Source organism: Neolamprologus multifasciatus, chromosome 5 (assembly GCF_963576455.1).
Source record: "Neolamprologus multifasciatus chromosome 5, fNeoMul1.2, whole genome shotgun sequence".
Lineage (NCBI taxonomy): Eukaryota > Metazoa > Chordata > Actinopteri > Cichliformes > Cichlidae > Neolamprologus > Neolamprologus multifasciatus.
The window spans coordinates 38,375,784-38,398,913 of NC_140443.1; the positions used below are offsets into that span (position 1 = coordinate 38,375,784).

The following is a 23,130-nucleotide window of genomic DNA, read 5'->3' on the forward strand; positions in this document are numbered from 1 at the left end:
GGAGGGGAACACACCTGGAAGACATCACAGCTGACGAGGCAGGGGAAACGTAAACAGAACACACTGACATAAGACAGAGACTTTCACAATAAAACAGGAACTTACACATGCAAGGACACGGACTAAGAAACGCAGACTTAACACGGGAATACATGGGCAGAACCGAATAAACACTAAACAGAGGAAGAACAGAACCAAAATCACAATAACAGAAAACACAAAACGCTGGGTCAAAAGGACCCAGGATCATGACAATCTATGCAATATGAGAGCCTGTGCAGAGTCTGACCTTGGTGTGTAGGTGTGTGTGGTGCAGAGTGGGGGTGAAAGCGACACACAGGAGCCACTGAATGTCTGACTATTTAAATATAATGATTAATAAAAGGAAATTGCATTGAATAAATGGTGACTGACAAACACAGAGTTTTAAAAAGTAAAGAAAATGTATTCCTCTGTATTTGAATTAGAAAGTGATTATGTTAGAATGGATGTTCATGTGAGAATGTGCTAAAGACAAATCTAATTGAGGTAGAATTACATAAACTGAATGGAACATAAAACGAATTATATCCATATGTGATAGAATTTTTCTTAAGTGATTATAGAGTTTTAACTTTGTGGTAAATCATGTAAGTCAGATAGATAGCAAAACGATGATAAAGTGATCAGGTGATTAGATGTTAATAATGTGATTGGATGTTTAGATGTCATCTCAGAAGATGTGACATCCAGTAGCAGAAGGTGGAGAATCGGTGAAGAAGAGATACAGGGTTTTTCCCTTTTGTCTTCTGTGAGATGAGCAGTTTGGCAGATTGGATCTAAGAAACCTGCAAAAATGGGTAAATCAGCACTGATGTCATTAATAAGAGTTGATTGGACACCGTCCCAGGCTGTACTTTGTATGCACTGTTGTTTGAAGTCTATGTTTAAATCTCCACAAACACAGACATGATGGGAACAAGAAAAGAAAGGCAGCATTGTTGACATTAAATATTAATAATACTTCTACAAATCTTCTAGAATCTTCTATAAATGCCCAGTGGTACCTAAAATTTCCCATAGCTCTCAGTAGCCTTGTTTAAAGTGTTGATTTAAACTTGAATTGCTTGACATTGTATGCCTACAAGCCAGCAAAGTTGAAATTTCTATTAATATTTCTCAAAAACTCATTCTACTGTATCATGTGAAGAGTTAGATGACAAACAAAGATCAGTGCTGCCAATTCGTTACATGGCCAGATTTGAAATATGGTCATAATTTCTAATGTTTCTGCCTGAGATGTGACCACTCCAATGAAAAGACGAATTAGAGGCTCTGTCTGTGCTGGAAAATTCCAAAGTCTACTCCCTTGGTAACGGTTACCATGGTCACTGCGGCAGAGGAAGCAGTATGCGATTACAGCTTCCTTATTAGGTGTCAAAGTTCATACGAATTACAGTAAAACCAGCTGTGTCTTATCCTTAAGACAGTAGTGCATGATAAGATACTGTTACATAAGAGGTCAGATAGTTTAGTCTTTCATAGTTCAAGCAGCTTTACACTGATACAGATATTTTGAGATATGACATCAGGCAGACATGTAAACGCATACTGTGCAGAATTGTACAGAATTGCCTTTCTGCATAGAGAGCGACTAATTTAGTGTTACATCAATGATTTTTGTGCAACTATTTTTCCTTCCACACCTACTGACTAAATTACTGGGGAAAGGAAAGGAAGACACCAAATCAGCAAGCTTGTGCAGTCTCCATGTGGGAAGTAATACTGAATTCTGGCATAAAAAACTCCCCTATATATGTGCTAGAAATATCCAGCATGAAAATTAATAGAGTAGATAGCTGAATCATTGACACTCACACCAAAGACAAGCATTCACATCTTACTCCAATCTTTGGTTTAGCCAACAAATCTTAAAAATAATAAGCACTAATTATCTTCCCTTTTGATGTATGAGAAAATCATGTATGCCAAGTATCCTTGGACAAGATACCAACCCCGATTTGTTCTCCACCAGAGTGTGAATGTTAGACAGAAAGCACTTAAGCATTAAAAAAGGTGACATGGATGAAGGGCTTTGATAGACTGCTCAAGTAGAGCAGAAGAAGTGCTATATAAGAGCCAGTTCATTTAGCATTTATTAAACCCACGCCTTAAATATATGCCACTTATGATACAGAGAAAGTTCAAATGTTTTTTCTGCTTCTTGATTCCAAAGTCTTCCTAATACTTGTTCCATGGCACATGTTTGTATTATTACACCTGGCAAACAGAAAAACATCCTGATCATATCACATTGTACATATGTTTGACTTCTGAGAGCCTGTGAAAGTATATTTAATGCAGGGAACTCAACTTGCCAACAATACACAGGTAGTTTTCTGATCACATTCACCCAATTTGAGGCAATGAGGCAAACAAAACTGTTGTCATGAAATGCTGTGTGGCAGGCAGGAGATGAGGACTCAAAGTGCAGGACTCACAGACTCAGGGGATGAACTCAAAATCACAGCTTTATTTGCTGGTCAAAGAAAAACGAGCATACAAAGTAAACTAAGCTAAACTGGGAAACAATGAACTAAAACTCACAGGGAGACACAGGGCGATCCACACAGCAAGAGGGACGACACGACACGGACTCAGAGAAACACAGGGCTTAAATACACTGGGAAGTAACGAGGGGAATGAGACAGAAGGAGAGCACAGCTGGGAGAAATCAGAACTGACGAGACAAGGGAGCAAAGTAGGATACACTCACATGAGACACAGACCTTCAAAGTAAAACAGGAATTAGCACAGACGCAAACTAGACTACGGGAGACAGAGCAACTAAGAAACACAGACAACACCAACAACAAAGAGACTCAGAGGGCAGCTACTAAATACTCAGAGAACTAAACAGAATACAAGAAAACCAAACTAAGACACTACACTAAATAATAAGCTGGGACAACAAAGAGAACTAAGAACATAATACAAAAAACTCAGAGGCACAAGAAACTCAAAACACTGGGTCACTGACCCAGGACCATGACAACTGTGGCATAACATGACCTTATTCGCTTCTTTTTTTGTGTCTTTTTAAATACCCTGTGTGAGTACAAGAAAACAATTATTAGGATATAATGTGCTTAAATTTCCTTAGATGAGGGGGTCCAGCTGTATATCAGAGGAATAGGAAAGGATTTGTGAATGTCTGTGTTTTAGTTTGGTTTAGCTTTAGCCCTGAGAGTGTGTGTAATTGTGTAGAGGGAGAGGAATTTATTGACACTGGGGGTCTGCCTGTCATGAAAGGAGACAGGAAGCTACAGTTGGAGGATGCTAGGACTGTATGGAACAGATAGGAAAGAGAGGAGAAGTCTGTTACCTTTGTCCCTGAATGTAATAAAGGCTCATAACTGTCACAACTTAGAAGTAAGTTTGCAGGAGACCCTCCACATGCTTAGCTGTAAAGGTAAGACAACAAGAGGCCATTGGCCCAGTGGAAACTGCCAAATGGAAGTAGAGTGGGGGTCTCAGTGCTTGTGACCTGGTAACCATGTTTTGTAGAGGAGTTTGGTGTAGCTTGGGTGAGGGGAGATGAACTTTTATGACCAGCAGGAAGTCACATATACAGAGACACACACACAGTGCTTTAACTGTTACGACACACACACACACTCACTCACGTGCACACATACGCACACACAGGTACGCGCACACGCAGGCACTCACGTGCTCGCGCATACATACACAAACACAGTGTTTTGGGTTTACAACACACCATGTGGGTTTTATGATGCAGGGTTTTCTTCTATAAAACTGGTTGTAACAGACAAAGAAGTTGAGATCTGCAGAGAGCCCTGTACATCGCCCCTTCTAGAAGGTGCATGCGTAACTGAAGATGAATAAAGGTTTTGTGAAATAACTACTGAGTTCCGGTGTCGCCTCTGGAGGCCTGAGGAATAAAAAGATCTGGGGTGAAACTGAAAACGCAACACCTGACGGGGTTTTGCTGGAAATTTGGCAAAATCTTCTGCTTATAGTACTAATTACAGTATTTGTTTGTTTTTTTCCATGTGCACCATGTGAGTGGTAAAAAAAAATATCAGCTACATTATAGCAGCTCCACTGTGCTTTTTAATGTTTTTAAGTGTTTCTATTGGTAGTTCCTTGGTACATTGTTAAGTATCAACTTTTTAACTATGGTTGCCCAATTGTATTTAATTTTTTGCTCTTTGGGTATTTTAAAACTTTAAAATAACTCAGTTGTTGTCCTCTGCACCACTTGGGACTGCAAAACTGGAGTAAAGCATTGGGAACCATCTGTTACTATGGGAAATGTCAGATGGAAAAGCAAACGGCCCTGACTAAACTATAGTGGGAGTACTGGCAGTGTAGCTACATGCCTTACAGAGACATGGCTGAATAAATGTTCCACACACTCGCTTGTCACTCTGGATGTCTTTCAGCTCGGATGGGTGGATAGCGTGCATTGGAGCACGGTAAGAGGAAGGGATGGCGCAAAGATGCACAAAGAACAAAGATGGCGCGGCCACGTCCAGACGCCTTCCTGACCGCTCCGCTCCGACTATCCACTTTTCTTGTTTTTTACTTATTTTTTGCTCTGGTTTACATTCCAAAATCCTTTAGTTTTATAGTATACGACAGCAGATCACTTGTAAACATCGGTGACAAGTTTGCACATTTAATCTTGGACACTTTTAATCCCGACCCATCCGGGCCACCAGAGATTCTACGCGGCGCGGAGAACAACAAAGGACGGGCCGCTCATCCGAGGCGTAGAACAAAGAAGCACCGGGGGAAACGCGCTGGCATTAGGAACAGACTGAGACAGAAGGCACATTGCGCACCACTGCCCAGTATCCTACTGGCCAACGTACAATCGATGGAGAACAAGCTCGATGACCTAAGAGCAAGAGTCACCTTCCAATGTGACATGAGGGACCGCAACATTCTGTGCTTCATGGAGACATGGCTGACCCCCACTGACCCCTGCCGGATCAGGCCGTAACTCCGTCGGATTCATTCTTTGTGCTCCGCGCGGACAGAACGGCAGAGTCGAACAAAACCAAAGGTGGAGGAGTGTGTTTCATGGTAAACAGAAAGTGGTGTGATGCCAGGAGCATTTCTACCCTTTCCACATCTGGAATTCCTGAGCATTAAGTGCTGCCCTTTCTATCTGCCCCGTGAGTTCACCTCGGTAATCGCCACGGTGGTCTACATCCCACCCCAAGCGGACACAGATATGGCTTTGTCCGAATTACATGATGTGCTGAGTTCGCTTCGAAACAAGAACACGGGCGCAGCCCTCATTGTAGCAGGAGACTTTAATAAAGCGAACCTCGGACAAGTCATGCCAAACTTTTACCAGCATGTCTCGTGTCCAATGAGGGGGGATCGAATTTTGGATCCCTGCTACACGCCATACAAGCAGGGCTACAAAGCTGTCTCACACCCGGCTTTTGGGAAGTCTGACCACAACGCCATCCTCCTCATTCCCCAGTATAAACAAAACATACGGAGGGAAGAAGTAACCACGAGGGAGGTGAAACGGTGATCTGCCCAATCAGTAGCTACGCTACAGGACGCACTCAGCGACGTCGACTGGGACATGTTCAAAGCATGCGCAGTCGACATCAACGAGTTTACGGAAGTAGCAGTATGCTTCGTCAATATGCTAGCGGAGGAGATTATCCCCACTGCGAGAGTCACCACATTCCCAAACCAGAAACCGTGGATGGACAGATCGATCCGCACTGCAGTGAACGCCAGGACCGCCACCTACAACGCGGGTCTCGCCACTGGCGATATGAGCGCCTACAAAGAGGCCTCATACGGCGTGCAGTGAGAGATGCCAAACGCTGGTACTGGGAGCGTGTGGAGTCCCGCTTCCACCAGGGTGACACACGGAGTATGTGGCACGGACTACGCACCATTACGGACTACAAAGCCAGGGACGCTGCGCCGATCAACACCGACTCTGCATTCACCAACGAGCTGAATCAGTTCTACGCCCGTTTCGAAGTTAGCCAGGCGGCTAATGGTATCTACCACCTGAATACCAAGGACAGTGACGCCATCAGCGAGAGACCGGTGACCAGCATCGCGGAGCATGACGTCCGAGCGGCATTGAGGAGAGTGAACACAAGGAAAGAGGCGGGGCCAGACGGCATCACCGGCCGTCTGCTGCGCTGCTGTGCTGACCAGCTAGCAGGTGTGTTCACTTATATCTTCAACGAGTCCCTGGCGAAGTTCGTGGTCCCCACATGCTTCAAAAGATCCACCATCATCCCTGTGCCCAAGAACAGCAAACCCTCATCCCTGAACGATTACCGGCCAGTTGCACTGACCTCGGTAGTAATGAAGGTGTTTGAGAGGCTGATGAAGAACATCATCTCCTCCTCCATCCCAGACACCACAGATCCGCTGCAGTTCGCCTACCGACCCAACAGATCCACTGAGGACGCCATCGCCCACGTCCTGCACACCACCCTCAGCCACGTGGACAAGAAGCAGGGTAACTATGTGAGAATGCTGTTTGTTGATTACAGTTCAGCGTTTAACACAATAGTGCCTTGCAGACTGTTCACAAAGCTCAGGGATCTGGGACTCAACAGCCGTCTGTGTGCATGGGTGTTGGACTTCCTCACTGGCAGAACTCAGGTGATGAGGGTGGGTAGATGCGTCTCTAACAGCATCGCCATCAACACAGGAGCACCACAGGGATGTGTCCTCTCGACACTGCTCTACACCCTCTACACTTCAGACTGTGTGGCCACCCATGGCTCCAACACCATCCAACACTTAGGAAAGATTTCCAGATCTGGGATCAGATAGAGAAGGATGGGCAGAAATTCTTTCCTAGCTAACCAGTTACAATGACCCTTCATTTGACACTCATGTACAGCATATCTGAGGATAGGCAGGCTCCTTCACCTGCTGTTTTGAATTTTGTTTAAAAACACTCTTTTACTACCTGACCTTGACTGACTGTGATCTTACTTTTAATGTACTCTTTTATTGTTTCATTTCTACAGCTCTTTTATGTTCTGTACCCTCTGGCCTGTGTTTCTTTTTATGTTTGGTGTTATTTTACAGCACTTTCCTCAGCCCTGTGACTGTTTTTAAGAGTGCTTTTTAAGGAGCTAATCTCTGCCACTGACTTTCCTGTAAGGAAAGCACTTTTTAGAGATTAGCTCCTCTTCATCTCAACTTCAAAGTTTTGTCGAAGTTTTAACTTTGTAATTCATGCCTGAAGAGAAAACCACCAGAGGCTCATGACCATCATCACAACTACCTGTCTTTTTAACCTTAGACTTCGTGTATCTTGAGACTTGAAACCATGACTATTTACATCCTATTGGTGATGGACAAATGTACATGTTTGGCACAAGCTTATGCAACAAAAAACAATTCTGCAAAAACAGCAGTGGAGAAACTCTTCAATCACTTTGACCCACTGCCCTCCCGTTGGCGCCTCAGGGCAATCAGGTCCCACGCCTCCAGACTCACAAATGGCTTCTTCCCCTGGATCATTTGGACAAACACTCTCACCACACCCCACCAAACAATCTGAGCCATGGTCTGAGTAACCCCATCAGTCAGGCCACTCACACATGGACTCTAAGACAAATTCTTTTGCACTACTTCCAAGCACTTTGCAACCTATCCTTAAATGCGTGCCTTTCCTATTGTGTGCCTTTGTCTTGCTTTGTATATTTCCCTCTTGTTTGTATACATTTCTCCTGTCTGTATTTCTCCTGTTTGGTATTTATATTTTATTTCTGCACAGTTGGTGTGGAGCACCCACAAATTTGGTTATTCTAATCTCTGGACTTCAGATTCCCATCAAGAATCTGTACACCAATAGAGACTTTGGGAAAAATGGCAGAAAAATCTATTTTTAAAAAGATAGCCAGTTGAAGCAACGAATTGATTATCCAAGCTCAACGGCTGCGCTTGTAATTGCTAAAGGTTGTTATGGTCCTGGGACCCTGATCTCACCCTAATCAAGCTGTATTTGAAAAAAAAAGTGTGAAAGACCCACAAACAAACACAAAAAGGAAAGAGAGCAAAGGTAGGCAAAGCATCACAAAGGAGAATACCACGCCTTTGGTGGGGATTATTAGTGATAGTAAATTCGATTGAATGAGTCACTCACCAAAATGAATAAGGTTTTTTGAGTTATTTGAGTCACTGAGTCAGTTACCCAGAGAGTGCAAAAAATGTACCTTTTCACTCAAACTTAATTTGAGACGTAAAACACGTAAAAACACGTACAAACTCCGAAGCACATACAAACTCCAAAACACATACAAAACACAACAGAAGTGCTCCAGGATGCTATGGGCAGTGTTGAGCTTTTGTTGCCTAGTGGCTACACAAGCCAGCAAGTACCAACGACCGGACTTGGTGTGTGGTAGTAACAGGTAAATGAACATTTTTTTAATTATTTGACTATATATGAATGCTTGTGTATAAATACACAAACAATACACATATGCTTTCATGCTTGTGTAATTTAAGTGATCTAGTAGCTCTGTTTTGGAAGTTCAGTTCATGCTAGAAATGTGTTTTGGAGTTTGTACGTGCTTTGTCTTTAAGGACCACCGCATATATTTATATATAAACATATATAAATAAAACCACTTTTTTTTTACATTAGTAATTGCTTTTGTGCATAATTTTATATTACTGTTAATAATAAATTAATTAAAGCAACAAAACAACCTGAAGATCCAGTTCGGAGCCGAAAGAGCCGGTTCTCTAAAAAGAGCCGGAAATCCCATCACTACTTGATTTCTCTCTAATGTAAATGAGTCCAACCCCATCTTGTTCTGACATGTTATATAGAAACAAATTTTTAATGGTACTCTTTGAAACCCGTGTTTTGTCTGATCATTCCTTAACAACATTTAAATGTAAGGCAATGGATTAAACAGCAGTGGGGAATAAATTTCATGACCGTAGATCTGGCTCAGGAGGCAGGTCATCTAATGTGCTCTAGAGTGCTCGTATTTCAGAACTCGTAGTAGAAAAAGTGCTAAGTAAGAACAATTTCTTCTTATTATATCTTCAGTCCCATGACCCAACAAAATGCAAAGCCACCATGCAACCCTATTTACCACAGACATTGATTATCTTATTAATACTGTTGCATTCTCATATGACCCTGCAGACATTTGCTCCTCTGAAAAAGAAAGTCTCAAACTGTTTCTGCTTGACTACCTGATATAACTCACAAATGTGCATCTTAAAACAGAAAATAATGGGAGAACATGGTGTCTCACAAATTTAGAGGATCTTCATCTGAGGAACAAAGTAAAAACAACAACAACAAAGAACTTCAGGTTTCTTTTCAGCACAGTAGCCAGTTTAACAAAGAGTCAGAGCTAAATAACTCCTATAACCATAACTAGTAATGACTTAATGAATTTCTATATAAATACAATTTTATCATTAGAGAAAAAAAAATCATAACCATCCCACAGACATATCATTATGTACAGTAACCTCTTAAACTCTGGCTCTCTTCCACAGTGTATCTTTTGTCATGGCTCCCTCCCCTCACCTCCAATTTTTCTGTCTAGTGTTATAGGATCTTTACATTACAATATAAAGTGCAGCGACTGTTGTGATTTGGTGCTAAATAAATAAAACCAAATTGAATTGTTCTTCTATGAATTTGAAATTTGAAATAAAGAAAAACTGAAAAAACCTTATTGTTAAATCAGTGATGAGGAAGTAAATGGCAACCCTAATCCAAGAGCCCTTCTGACATCACTGACATTGGAATTGATGGTAGTGTATCGATCCTGTATTCAAGCAGCTTCAGAACATACCGCCCACTCACTGCTGGCACCCGTTCAGCAGCTGGCAAGGCATTTAGTCAAAAGTTAAACTGCGCTCCTCTTCTTTCTTGTTGCCAATAGACATTTAAGGCCAAACGTTACTGTGTTCTCCCATTCGGTGCCAATAAACTCACTCTTTATGATGTCAGGGAGTCTGGCGTTAAAATTATTGTTACTAATCTGTTAAAGTTTTGCTTTCTAGAGTCCTGATCAGCCTGGTTTGTAGTTTAAGTTTCAACAAGTTTCAACTTGAATCCAAGATTCACACATGTATTTTTGAACATGTATTCCTTTTTAAACTACATTTTGTTCAGACACTTATAGCACTTGACTTTAAGAATAATATAATAATTTTCACTGACTTGAGACACAAACATAATTAAAAACAAATATCTTTAACATCTCCTTGGTGACCGTCTGACCAGTCCGTATTGGTTTCATCAGTGTCCTGTTAGTTTCTAGTGAATTTATTGCCCTGTGTTCCCCTTATTATTTGTCACCCTGTTTTCTATCTTGTTCACCTCCCCGTGGTTCCCTGTGTGGTTGCCTCCAATGTAGGGGTGGGCGATAGAAACGATATACGATAGAAACGATATAAATTTGGCCAACGATAGAGATTTTGATTATACCGCTCTATCGCGATAGCGCATGTTGATGATGTCATCAAGCTGCGCCTGTTTTGGTCGAAAGCATCGCAGCGGCTACAACCATTATCATCTGCAAATTATGCCGACAGTCACAGCAAAGAGATGAAGCACTTTTGAAATATGTGGAAAGCTAAAAACTGCGCTTCCTCCACTTCTGTACCATTGATTCATTAATGTTAAATTACCTCGCAGCTGCTCTATTCCCATGTTGTTGCAGTATATTAATAACTAACCTCGTATTGTGGATGAATGATCTCAGTTGTTCTCCTGACTGAAGTTTGGCCCATGTATAGCATCCTGCTATGCGATTGCATTTGTCCCTGACCACCAGAATCCCTCACGTTAACTTTTATCGAGTGGAATATCATCCTCCAGCTTCACTGTGCTAATGTTATGCTAACATAGCTGTGTCGCTAGCAATCACAACATTATATACCAGGTAGTCCAACTTCAGTAACCCTGCAAACGCCACTGCTGTTTAGTTTTCTGTCTTCATTTATGTTGGAAGTGGTAGCAGAGCTGTACGTTTTAATTAGTTTCATCTCTCAGTCAGAACATGGTATGAAATGTTTAGGTGGAAACTAGCGAGCTAACTTCCTGTTAACTTCTAACTCCGTTAAATTTAATAAATTCTGTTTTCATGGATGCATGGATGTTAAACTTAATTGTTACACCTGGTAAAGCAGCAACGCTGATCATTTTATTAAAGATGAAAGAATTTAGACCGTTTTTAACTCTCAGTGTTCATTTGATTTGGGACCTGAAGCAGACGGAGTTTTGGATCCAGATTACTCCGCAAAGCTCCTCACTACGGCAGCCGTAATGCTCTGACAATCCATCAAAACATTTTTAACAGGTTTCTGCACGCCAAAATCGGTTCGAGGTCAGTAAGCACAACCAGAGGCATATGGCATACTCGATTTTTGAGAAAATGAAAGGATTTTAAGTGTGCCTTATAGTTTGGAAAATACGTTATACAGAAGAAAAGAATATATCGCGATATATATCGTTACCGCACGTGCTTCAAATTTTATCGCGATATGGATTTTAGGCCATATCGCCCAGCCCTACTCCAATGTTTCTTCCTATGTTCCCAGTACTGGTGTAGGTTTTCTGTAGATTTTTACTTGTTGTGTTTGTTTATTTTTCTTAATTTCTTCATTTAAAATAAAACACAAGGTTATCACAAAGTAATGAGGAAAATATCATATAGCTTTCCAAACAAGTACAACCTGATAAACTGATAAAAGCCACTTCAGGCTGCTACCTTGTCACAAGTGGTCATCTGATGTGTAGGAAAATGCCTCTGGGATGTTTAAGAGTTTGGAATTTCTTTAGTTTGTTACTCAGATTCCACTTCCCTCTGGTTTGTATTCACTTGGTTGCAGTCAGTTAGCTAGCTTTGGTCAAATAAGGAAGTGTGTAATCAAGTTCAGTTATAAATTGCTCTTGAATTAAACAAGTTCTACCTTAGTTGCACTTATTTAGTTTGACTTATCTTACAAAGGTGAATTACCAACCTACAGAGGGCCTTAGACTTTCTTCTTTTTCCTCTTTCATTTAATAATAAGTATGGATTGGCTTAATCACATTCCTGTTTGAACAAAATTACTGGTATTACTTTTATATTACATACTTATATAACAATTAATTTACAAGTGAAATACTGGACTGCCTCACTATTATTAATATCGCTATTTCCTTTCTACTTTATAAGAAATAAAGAAGAGGAAAAAAGTCCCAGGTCCTACATCTGTAGCTATTTTAGCTTAGTAAGATATATCAAATGCAGATGCAAACTCATGCTGAGCTTGAAGGCCAAATCGTGTTATTTGGGGATAGCTGTAGTGTGAGACAACACATGTGCAGACTGAAAGCGGAGAACAAGAACAACAGCAATGACAAAAACGTGTATATTAGGAGTAACCGCACTCTGGCCATGTATTTGTGAGTTTTTCTAAGCTGAGCTAGCGTGGCTAACTAGCTTTAAAGCCATGTTCTGTGTTGGTGTTCCAGCATGGCTTGGCATTCCTATTGGGTTTTCTATGCTGAGAAGTGAACTTGACCTCACTGTCAGGTCTGACGGTGCCCCGACCGGCGACCTCTGTGTATGTGTGTGTTTGTTCTCCTCTCTCTCGCTCTGTTTCTCTCTCCGGCTCCGCTGCGATTGTTACGCGGTTGCATAGCAACGGGAGATCTCCGACCCGGAAGTGCTGCCACTCTGAGCTGTCCCACCTGCAACTGATTCCTCGCCAGCTGCTGCCAACCATCCACCATCGTTGGCAGAGCTATTTAATGGTGTGGCTGTGTCAAAGGAAAATTGTTTTTATATAATGTGATCAGCTTCATGAAATGTGCTTTTTTAGGATCACTAAGCAACCAAATGTGTACGTGACTTTTTGACATGAACTCTTTTGTGATAAACAACTAACAGCTTCCTCTTTTCTGAAAGAACATGCAGACTTAGAAAAGGGGAACCTCAGCTCTGAGTTCTTAGAATAACTTTGTTACCTTTGTACACACCACACACAGACACCCAGACAAGTATAAATAAAGCACGCGGACAGTGATGAGACGCAGGTCGTGCGTCCATGACTGCCCTTGCGAGTGAAAGACAACTGCAGTGTTTGTGTTTTCTAACTCAGGTGTCTCAAGCTGAAGAACTTGATTCTTAGAAATCCCCTGTCATTTAAATTGGTCCTTCGAGCCGGAGTAGAAGGGCGTGTCAGCCACCACCCCCGAGTCTAGTACCAGAGATGGCTCTGCAGTTCTGTGATAATGGGGAATCAGCCCACCAAACTCACTGCTGACGAGCAGTGGCTAGAAAAGCAAAGTCCAGGCACCGGACAAATCAGTGCTAATAGACTGAGAAATCCTAAGAAAATAAAATGCAGCCCCTGAGCATTAACACATCTGAAGGAGGCTCTTTAAAAGAAGCAGTTAGGCGAAAACAAAAAGAAAAAACAAGAGAAAAATAAAATAAACAACCAGAAAAAACAGAACTTAACTGCCAGTTTAGTAAAACCAGAAGACGGGACACTGTGCAGTCCTCGCGATCCTTTTATTAATCCACCACCTGTTCCTGCAGCCGCAGCTGCAGCACCACCCATTATACACTCACCCATATCAGGAAGAACATAAAAATCCCTCATCAAGTGAAAACTAGAGATCAAAGTAGTTTAAAGTAGTTTAAAAAGGGTTGGAAACAGACCCGACTGAATAGATATAAATACAAGAAGAACAAAATAAAATTAAAGTTGCAAGCAGCGTTATGAGGGCCCTCGCACCCGGCACGTCGAGCCACGCCCAACACCTACAACCAGGACGTCCGATCTAATGTCACATTGATGGAATTCATGCATTTAACCACCAGCTAACAATTAATCTCATTCAATCATGATTATAGTCGTCCCACTAGATGGCGCTCTAACCATTAATGACAAATGGCATAACAAACATTTCCAAGCTCGAGTCTAATCATGCCTGCGACCTTTGAGAGAGATTGGACATTGTGTTTTTGAGTGACAGGAGATTACTGCTTTTTGGCGAGTGATTGAGACTCCACGCCATGACCACCCCGTTTCCCTGAACGTAAAAAGCTTCGCAATTTAACATCACAAAGGTCTTTAGATTCCACGCACTGGAGATCGCTTCAATCTGACGAAATCCCTTGGAGGAGTTTGTCAAAGTACGGTGCCTGAAAAGAGGGGAAAATGTCGCCAAAATTACACATTAATTTAAAAAATGGCTGACTTCCTGTTTAATTTGGGATATTGCTCCAAGAGACCTTTTTGTACATCTTGATATCTCCTATAAGCTTACCGGGTTTCAGACTCATACATAAAACACAGAGCAGGGGCTGTTGTTTTGAAATTTTGTAGGGGGCACTGTGGAGTCATTTTGCGCTATTCAATGAAAATGATCACATATCAAGAAAGCCTTCATCACATTGGAGGTGTGCGCCAAATTTCAAGACTTTTTAAACTTTCCAAGCCCCTTAAAAGCCATTTCATCTTTCATGGTGAACCGCGTTGCCACCAGGGTGCGCCATTCAGTTTAAAGTCACAATTTTCGCACTGAAGCATCACGAGGGACTCATGTTAATATTCACTGCTTTTGAGGTGGCCACGATGAACCTGTGAAAATCAGTACAACAAAATGAAAGACATGACATTTCCTGTTGCCACTAGGTGGCGCTCTGCATATTCCTGACAATGGATACATCAATCTGTTCAGGGTGGCTATGACATCATGCCTGTAAAGTCTGGTACTGATCAGACTGGATTTCATTGAGTTATACTAATTTGTTTCTTCATGGCGGGACATCAAAATTTGCCATGCTTTCGGGGTCACACCCTTTCGCGAAAACTCACAGTTTTCACTGTAACCCAAGACCAACTCCTTAAGGCTTTCCTGGAGAAATTTGAGGCTGCAGATGTCACCCATCACAATACTGTACCCCAAAGTGTAAAACATGACATTTCCTGCTCCCACTAGGTGGCGCTGTCCCTGATGTCAAATATGGCAGTTGACATATGTTCAGGGGTGGAGCCTTATCATATGTGTGCTCTTTGGTACAGATCGGACAATGTATGACAGAATGAGAGGCAATAAGACTTTCATGGCGAGTCATCGAAATTCGCCATGGCGCCACGGCCTCACCGTATCCTGAAAACTCAAAAGCTCCGCAATTTAACATGGCCAAGGTGTGTAGTTGACACTGACCAAAAATGAAGCTTATACAATCAAACCAATGCTTGCAAAGTTCTTGAATTGGCTAAACTGAGGGCTTTTTGTAGTTGGCTAATTGGTGTTCAGTTTTGCAAGTAAGTGCCTTCAGGTGTGTATTTGAGTGGTTGCAATTACCTGATGTGTTTTGTATTTTGGATACATGTGTTTTCCAAATGGCACCCTGAAATTTCATTTTGTGAGCGAAGTGTCTTATGTATGAAATAGAGTGTAGTATGCAGGACCATGTGTGTTGCAAAAAGGAGTATGTGTGTTGCATAATTACAACTAGGGTGCAAAGCAGAGCTTTTGTTTAAGGTATGGGTACATGTGTTTGAGGTATGGTAGCAAAAGCTTCAAGTTGTGTTACTTTAGTCTAAGCATGGGTTTATAGTGTTCAAGCAACGGGCAAAAACTGTAATGGAAATCCTGTTTGAAAACACTGGTATGGACCTCATCAGTCCATTTATCTATACGCACAGGGATATTGCTTTGTATTAGTTATAATGGACTGCACAACATGAAATCCCAGGGCCGCGTGACGCAATTTCAGGTCATCTTCAAAATCAGTATTCTGAAAGTGATACTGATTTTAGCCCATACGAGCCTTGTGCAGCTCTACTATATAACTAGTTCATGCATTTATTACTTCCAGGCTGGACTACTGTAATTCATTATTATCAGGAAGTCCTAAAAACTCCCTGAAAAGCCTTCAGTTAATCCAAAATGCTGCAGCAAGAGTCCTGACAGGGACTAGAAAGAGAGAGCAGATTTCTCCTGTTTTGGCTTCCTTTAAAATCCAGAATTCAAAATCCTGCTCCTCACATACAAGGTCTTAAATAATCAGGCCCCATCTTATCTTAATGACCTTGTAGTACCATATCACCCTATTAGAGCACTTCACTCTCGCTCTGCAGGCCTACTTGTTGTTCCTAGAGTATTTAAAAGTAGAATGGGAGGCAGAGTCTTCAGTTTTCAGGCCCCTCTTCTGTGGAACCAGCTTCCAGTTTGGATTCAGGAGACAGACACTATCTCTGCTTTTAAGATTAGGCTTCAAACTTTCCTTTTTGCTAAAGCATATAGTTAGGGCTGGACCAGGTGACCCTGAATCCTCCCTTAGTTATGCTGCAATAGATGTAGGCTGCCGGGGATTCCCATGATGCATTGAGTTTTTCCTTTTCAGTCACCTTTCTTACTATGTATTAACAGACCTCTCTGCACTGAACCATACCTGTTATTAATCTCTGGCTCTCTTCCACAGCATGTCTTTATCCTGTCTTTCTGCTCTCATCCCAAGCCTGGTTCTGCCAGAGGGTTCTTCCTGTTAAAAGGGAGTTTTTTCTTCCCACTGTCACCAAAGTGCTTGCTCATAGGGGGCTCAACAATCATCATATGATTGTTGGGTTTTTTCTCTGAATGTTTTATTGTAGGGTCTATGTTACAATATAAAGCACCTTGAGGTGACTTTTGTTGTGATTTGGCTCTGTACAAGTAAAATTTAATTGAACTGACGTGAAAATTTTTTTTTTTTCCATTTTATTTAACCTCACTCACCTCAACCTCTATTACCTCAATGACCCACACCCCACTGCACATAAACAGATCTGCTGTTGAGATGGTGAACAGTGTGAAGTTCCTGTGCACATACAAGATGGCCTCTAACACCACCATCATCATGAAGAAAGCCCAACAATGCCTTCTTAGGAAAATGTCAAAGGCCAGTCTCCCTCCTCCCTTCATTTTACCAGGGAACATTGAGAGCGCCCTCTGCTGCTACAGCAGGACAGCAGAGAGGATCACTGAAGGCCCTCGCCCACCCATCTCCCAACTCTACGACAGACACATCATCTGACGTGCAAACAGCATAGTGAAAGACACTTTCCACCCCTCACATGCACGCGGTTTCGCAGCATCAAAATCGTGACGACCAGACACTGCAAGAGCTTCTTCTCCCAAGCAGTCAGAGCCCTCAAGTCAATACCACCAAAGAACTGATATACACATACACCTTTACAAACACTTACAATACTCATCAAAAGACTCAAAAACACCAAAAATCCATTACAAACTGGACCTGGGAACAATATCCTTATTTGCACACTCAATCACATTAGTTACTGAACACACATCTAAACTATACTCCATTCTTGCACATCTCTTCATCATGTCTCGTCTACAATATCCTGACAATAACTTGAACCTGGTATTCAAGCAGTGAAAATGTAGTTTTTACAGAATAAAATGTGGGCAGGACTGAGGCTCAAAGCCCCAGTGTGTAGCTGTCCATACCTCAACGTTACAAAAGCACAACCACTGTCCACACCCCAACCACACCTCACAGTAAATGATCATTTCCATTTTAAGCATTTCCAAATAATCATTTTCCATACTGCCAGTATAAATATACACAGTATACTGCCATCACTACAATATAGATGTTTTACACACTCCTTTTGTTGTTGACATTTACAGGCTGTGTGCAAAAGGCCACACTCTTCAAATTCATGCCAACTAATATTTTTACGTCCAGTAGGTGTCCTACTAGAGCAAACGAAGCTTCGAGAAGCTTTGCACTGTGGTGAACCAATTGGATCAAAAGCTAGTGATGTGTCCTGTGTGTCGAAGTGTCGAATCGTGTGTCAGGTAATCTCGGGGGCGTTTCTGTGAAGCGCGTATCGAGTCTTGCTTTGATTACGTATGCAGTGACGTTCGAGGCCTCACAGGCAGTCGGTACCACGTGACTGATTCAGGGACTGGTTCACCGGTTCGCGCCAGATTCGAAATAAAATGGGAAGAAAAACACAGCTGATTTCCCGTCACACTGTGTTGTGGAATTGGATTACGTAAGTGTTACATAGTTACTTGAGCATTTCTTCTTCGATGGAACCAGGAAGGAAGAGATTTTTTATTTTATGTCTCCTAATAAAGTATGCACACAGTAATAAATATCACAAATGATAAGCACCATAATATAAATAAACAACACTACAGATCCTATAATCTGATTTCTGTCTTTGAGTTTATTAAAAAATGAAGCGCCAAATACTAGTTTGTGTCATTATCCAGATGTACATAAGCATGATTACTCAGGTACTAGCGGGTTTTGATTATCGATTAAAATCGATTCTAGCTTGGATAACGTGATATCGATTCATTAAAATCCTGAATCGATTTTTAATATAAATATTACTACATTTCAACCACCACCAAACAGCTAAAACAGTAAATGAGAGCAGGTACACCGATTCTGCACAAAGACGTAAACACAAAGCGCTGACGCATCAGAATCAGTGAGATGTCGCCTTTCTCACCAGAGAGCGTGGACACGGTCGGGGCAGAAAGCCGACAGCTCACTGATTCTGATCTAAGGCATCTGCTGTGATGCTTACACATTAGATAAAGTCTCGAAAGTGTCAGCTTTCTTTTTATAGTTATAAAAATATGCAAATGTACTGATCTGTGATCTGAATTATACTATTGACTGACTGTCTGAGGCTAACAGTTACACAATCATACCAAAACTCTGTCCTGATAGTTTCCACTTTCTCTTTTGTATCACACATACTGAGACAATATTCGGGATAAATAACCAAGAAAACAATTTATTTATTCAGTTTAGAGGTTTACACATCATTATAATCACAGAGCCCGCTTCAATTGAATTGTCCACTTGATGGCGCAGTAGAGCAAATGAATCATCACAGTGCTTCGAACCATGAGTCGACCAATTGGGTGGAAAGCTTCAGTTCATCATGAGGCTTCATTTCACCATCACTATCAAAAGCTTCAGTGCTTCATGAAGCTTCATCTGCCCATCAGTACACACACAGCCCACTAGCTGCAAACACACAGCTCACTAGCTGCAAACACCAAACACACAGCCCACTAGCTCCAACTACTCACATGGCTCTCTGGCACCAGAGCTCACCTTTCTCTGGGCTTAAATACCTTTAATTGCTGATGGAAGGCAGCTGTACAAAAAAAGGTGGCACCTAAGGCAGGTAGGACTGTGTGGGCTGGTAGGACACGCCCACACAGGCAACTTCAGGAGGAGGCCCTGCTAGGTCCATAACAATTGGTCTATAATTAGTTAAAACTGCTGGGTCATCCCCTTTTAAATAGAGGGACTACAAAATCTGATTTCCATACTGAGGGAATTTCTTCCATTGTCATGGTCCCTGTTTCTGCCCCGCAAGGCTACATGTGTTTTTGTTTTGCTCTCACTCTCTTTCTTTCGCCGCTCTGCCTGGGTGGAGCTCACATCCATAACCAGTTTGAGGGTGAAAATAATTGAGAGAGGCTCTGCCACAAAATCAGCTGGGAGTTTCAAAAAGTAAGAATCTATTAAATCGGGTCCTGAAGGTTTTCTATGATCTAATACTTTAAGAGCTTCATGGACTTCCTGTACAAAGAAAGGAACAAAGTTAAATGGCTGACCAATGTTTGTGCAGGATTTTACAGAGACTGGATTCAGAGAGTCAAAGAGTCAGAAGATATAAAGTGCTTGTTAAAGCAATTCATAATCTCCTTCCTATCATAAACAGGAACTGAATCCTTAAAAAAATTGGTGAGCTTTTCCTACCTGAAAGAGACTTAATATTTTCCAGAACTTCTGTGGATTATTTAGGTTCTCAGACAGACAATAATAATATTCTGATTTAACTTTCTTAATAGAGGAAGTACATTTGTTTCTTAGTCATCTGAAAAGAAGCCAATCATTGGGCTTTGGCCCAAGCCAGGTTACGTTCATGATGGATATCTGCCAGCTCTGGGGCGAACCTGGGACTTTTTATGACCTTTTATCCTATATCTCCCTAATGGGGCATGTTTATTCACAATTAGCATAAAACCATCCATAAAAACTGTCCCACATCAGGGATCAAACCTATTTTCTTCCAATCATAGTTTGACAAATCATGATAAAATGCTTGTTCATTAAACTGTTTAACAGTGCTTTTAAAAATAATACCTGAGTGACTTGGGCAAATAACAGCAACAACACAGTGGTCGCTTAAGTCATGGCAAAAGACACCCAAGGATGAAAATTTATGAGGAACATTTGTCAGAAGCTAGTCAATCAAGGTAGACTTTTCAGGGTTTTTTGGATGTCTTCACAGTATTCTAATTTTTTGAATTAGAATACTGTTTTCGTGGGTTTTATGAGCTGGAAGCCCACATAATATACAAATAAACAACTAAGTACTTGAAATCGTTCAAGTTGTGGGCCCTGAATCAATGAATGAATGAATCAATGAAAGTTTAATGTTTTGAAAGGAATCATGGAAATAAATAAACTTTTCCATGATATTCTAATTTCTTGGACAGGGTCTGTAGTTTAGTCTGGACAGGAAAAGCTTTAAAGAATGCAGAGCCTCTGTAAAGGCAGAACGAGCAACAAACAGCTGTTAGATAAAGACCCTTTGCAATATTCAGAGCCAGAAATTCCATTTGCTTGCTAATGTATTCTGATAGAACTATTGTGGCATCAAATTTCAACTTAACATAAGCAGTAACACCACCACCTTTCTTAAGCCTATCTGTACAATAGATACTGTATCCAGCTATGCTAATATGTTCATCAGATATATATTTAGACAACCAAGTTTCAGAAATTAAAACAATATCCCCATCTGTTTATCAAACCCAAATCTTCACCATATCCATCTTGGGTAACAAACTGCGCACATTAAGATGAACAATCTTCAGCCCAGATGAGGATTTAAATTCAGATGGTGTCTGAGTACATTGCAGCTCAGGGCCCGGGTTAGGTTGCACATTACCAGATAAGAGCAGTAATAAGACAGTCGGGAGTCTCTGCTTTGCAACATTAGCTACTGAATTTGACTTGTGAAAAGTTAAAACTAAGTAGAATATTTCATAACTCAAAACAAGACGGTTTTGAAGTTAAGGTAAATCTTTGTGTAGATCAAATGATAAATGCACGGCCTGCTCCAAATACATTGGTAATTGTACAGGATGTACAGCAGCAGTGATACATGTGGACCTGAGGACCTTCTCTAAGAAGAGTCATATACAGATCCAATATTGGATTTAAAAAATGAGGATATTACAAGTAAGCTTTAAATTTCTATATTTACAAATGTCACTGAGCAGTCCTTCAATTTAAATATAATCTGTCATCTTCCTCAACTTTCCAGTCTTTCTAACATTTTTCTCTATTTCTGAATGAAGTTTTTCTTTCTGGAAAATACAGCAGCTGTACCTTTAGCTAGCAGAGACAAACTGAGTGTAGTTTGACAAACTACACTTAGATTGTGTTTGTTTGCTGATATTTGTTTATCTAATCAGAAAGTTACATTTGAAATTACCTGCCACTTAAAAAATGCTACTTCCTTGTTGTTGTGATGCTGGTGGAAAAGCAATGACAACATACAGACATGAAAAATGCAATTCCAGATTGTTCTGGCCCACTTTAACCCCTGAGTTGAAGTGGGACATTAATTCTTTTTGCCTCTTTCACCTCTTTCTATGCAATAAGCACCAATGATGGATACACTGAGAGGATTAACTTTCATATATTTTCTTGTTCCCTCCAATTGGTGCTGAAATCGGTTTGAAGTTTGAAGGCGCCCACTAATGTAAGGCAAATACCTCTGCAATGAAACTTACAACAACAAGCCTGTTTTTGAAAATGTGAGGAGTAGAAAGTGTAGATATTTGTGTAAGAAATGTCAGGAAGGATCGCTTAGAATAAAGGCCATGAGAACAATAGAAAAGATGTGAATGCCCCTAAAATTGAAGCAGTGTCCCCCAAAGGACGCCACCAAGGACCAGTCCAACAACAGATAGAGCTCAGTCAGCATTTTTCAGTTGTCTAGCTCACCAACCTCTGGTGGAAATATCCTTGTTTATACACTAAACAGGAACTATATGTGTTTGCAGGGGTCTTTATGTCTGCTTTCTGACTGTTTTATCAAAACTTACTGGTGTAAACAAGGTTCATGCTCAGAGGTATGTTCTCACCAAATGCCTTTTACTACGACTACAGACCACTGAGGTTATGTCAGTAAGATTTAAACTCTCAAGCTCTTCATTTTTCATTTTTGAAATAACCCGTGTTGCCAGTTTTCAGCTGCACTTTGACTAAATTTGTCTTGAAGTGTGTGATTTTATGCAGTTATTTAAATATTTATTGCAAATCCCCTTTTCACCATTCCTACCAGCATCTAGAATAAACACTTTTGTCTCCAGTGTGTCTGTGGACATGGTCAAAATGCTGCTAAAAGCCTGTATTACCAACATGCAACACAAGGGGTATGTCTCCATTCTATTATGCACTACCCACATAGCTTTATCACAAATAAATTGGTATTACCTTGTAAATGTAAATGCAGATTGGAAAAAAAATTTGCAGACAGGAGATGTCACAGAGATTGGTGCAGATTTTCCTGCATTAAATTGTTCTTATCACAATGTTGTTAAAGAAGAATATTGATGCCAAGAGGCAACTCACACAACAGATAGGAAGAAAATCAATGCTCTTACTTCTCTCTCTCTCTCTTGCTCTCTCTCTCTCTCTCTCTGTCACTCTTGGTTATCTTTCTTCGATTTGGATTTAATACACTCCGTTGTTTTTAAAAAACTGTCTTACTACTTTCTAATGCAATTTAGCTTAGCAATCGTCATTTCAGCACCAGTGTAAAGATTAAAAAAAAAAAAGGATTTGCTGCGATTTAATGTTCAATCAAAAAGAGATATGTGGTTTGGGCTTGTGGAACTGGTTCCATGTTTCTGGTAAACTGGTGAGGAAAATGTCGGCCTAATATGTGAAGGGATTCACTTAAGACTGTCGGGCTAAGCAACTGCTTTCAGGTAACCAGCCTTGATTGAAGCAACAGATGGTATCATTTATCTGGTAGACGACACAAGTGCAACATGAATTT

At 41.0% G+C, this 23,130-nt stretch overlaps 1 protein-coding gene across 3 annotated transcripts in view; it reads right to left on the reverse strand.

Annotated features, from left to right (window-relative positions):
• Positions 1-23,130, reverse strand: part of LOC146519291 (calcium-dependent secretion activator 1-like) — a 238,584-nt gene that overhangs the window by 214,735 nt on the left and 719 nt on the right. The gene's annotated exons all lie outside the window — the stretch shown is intronic.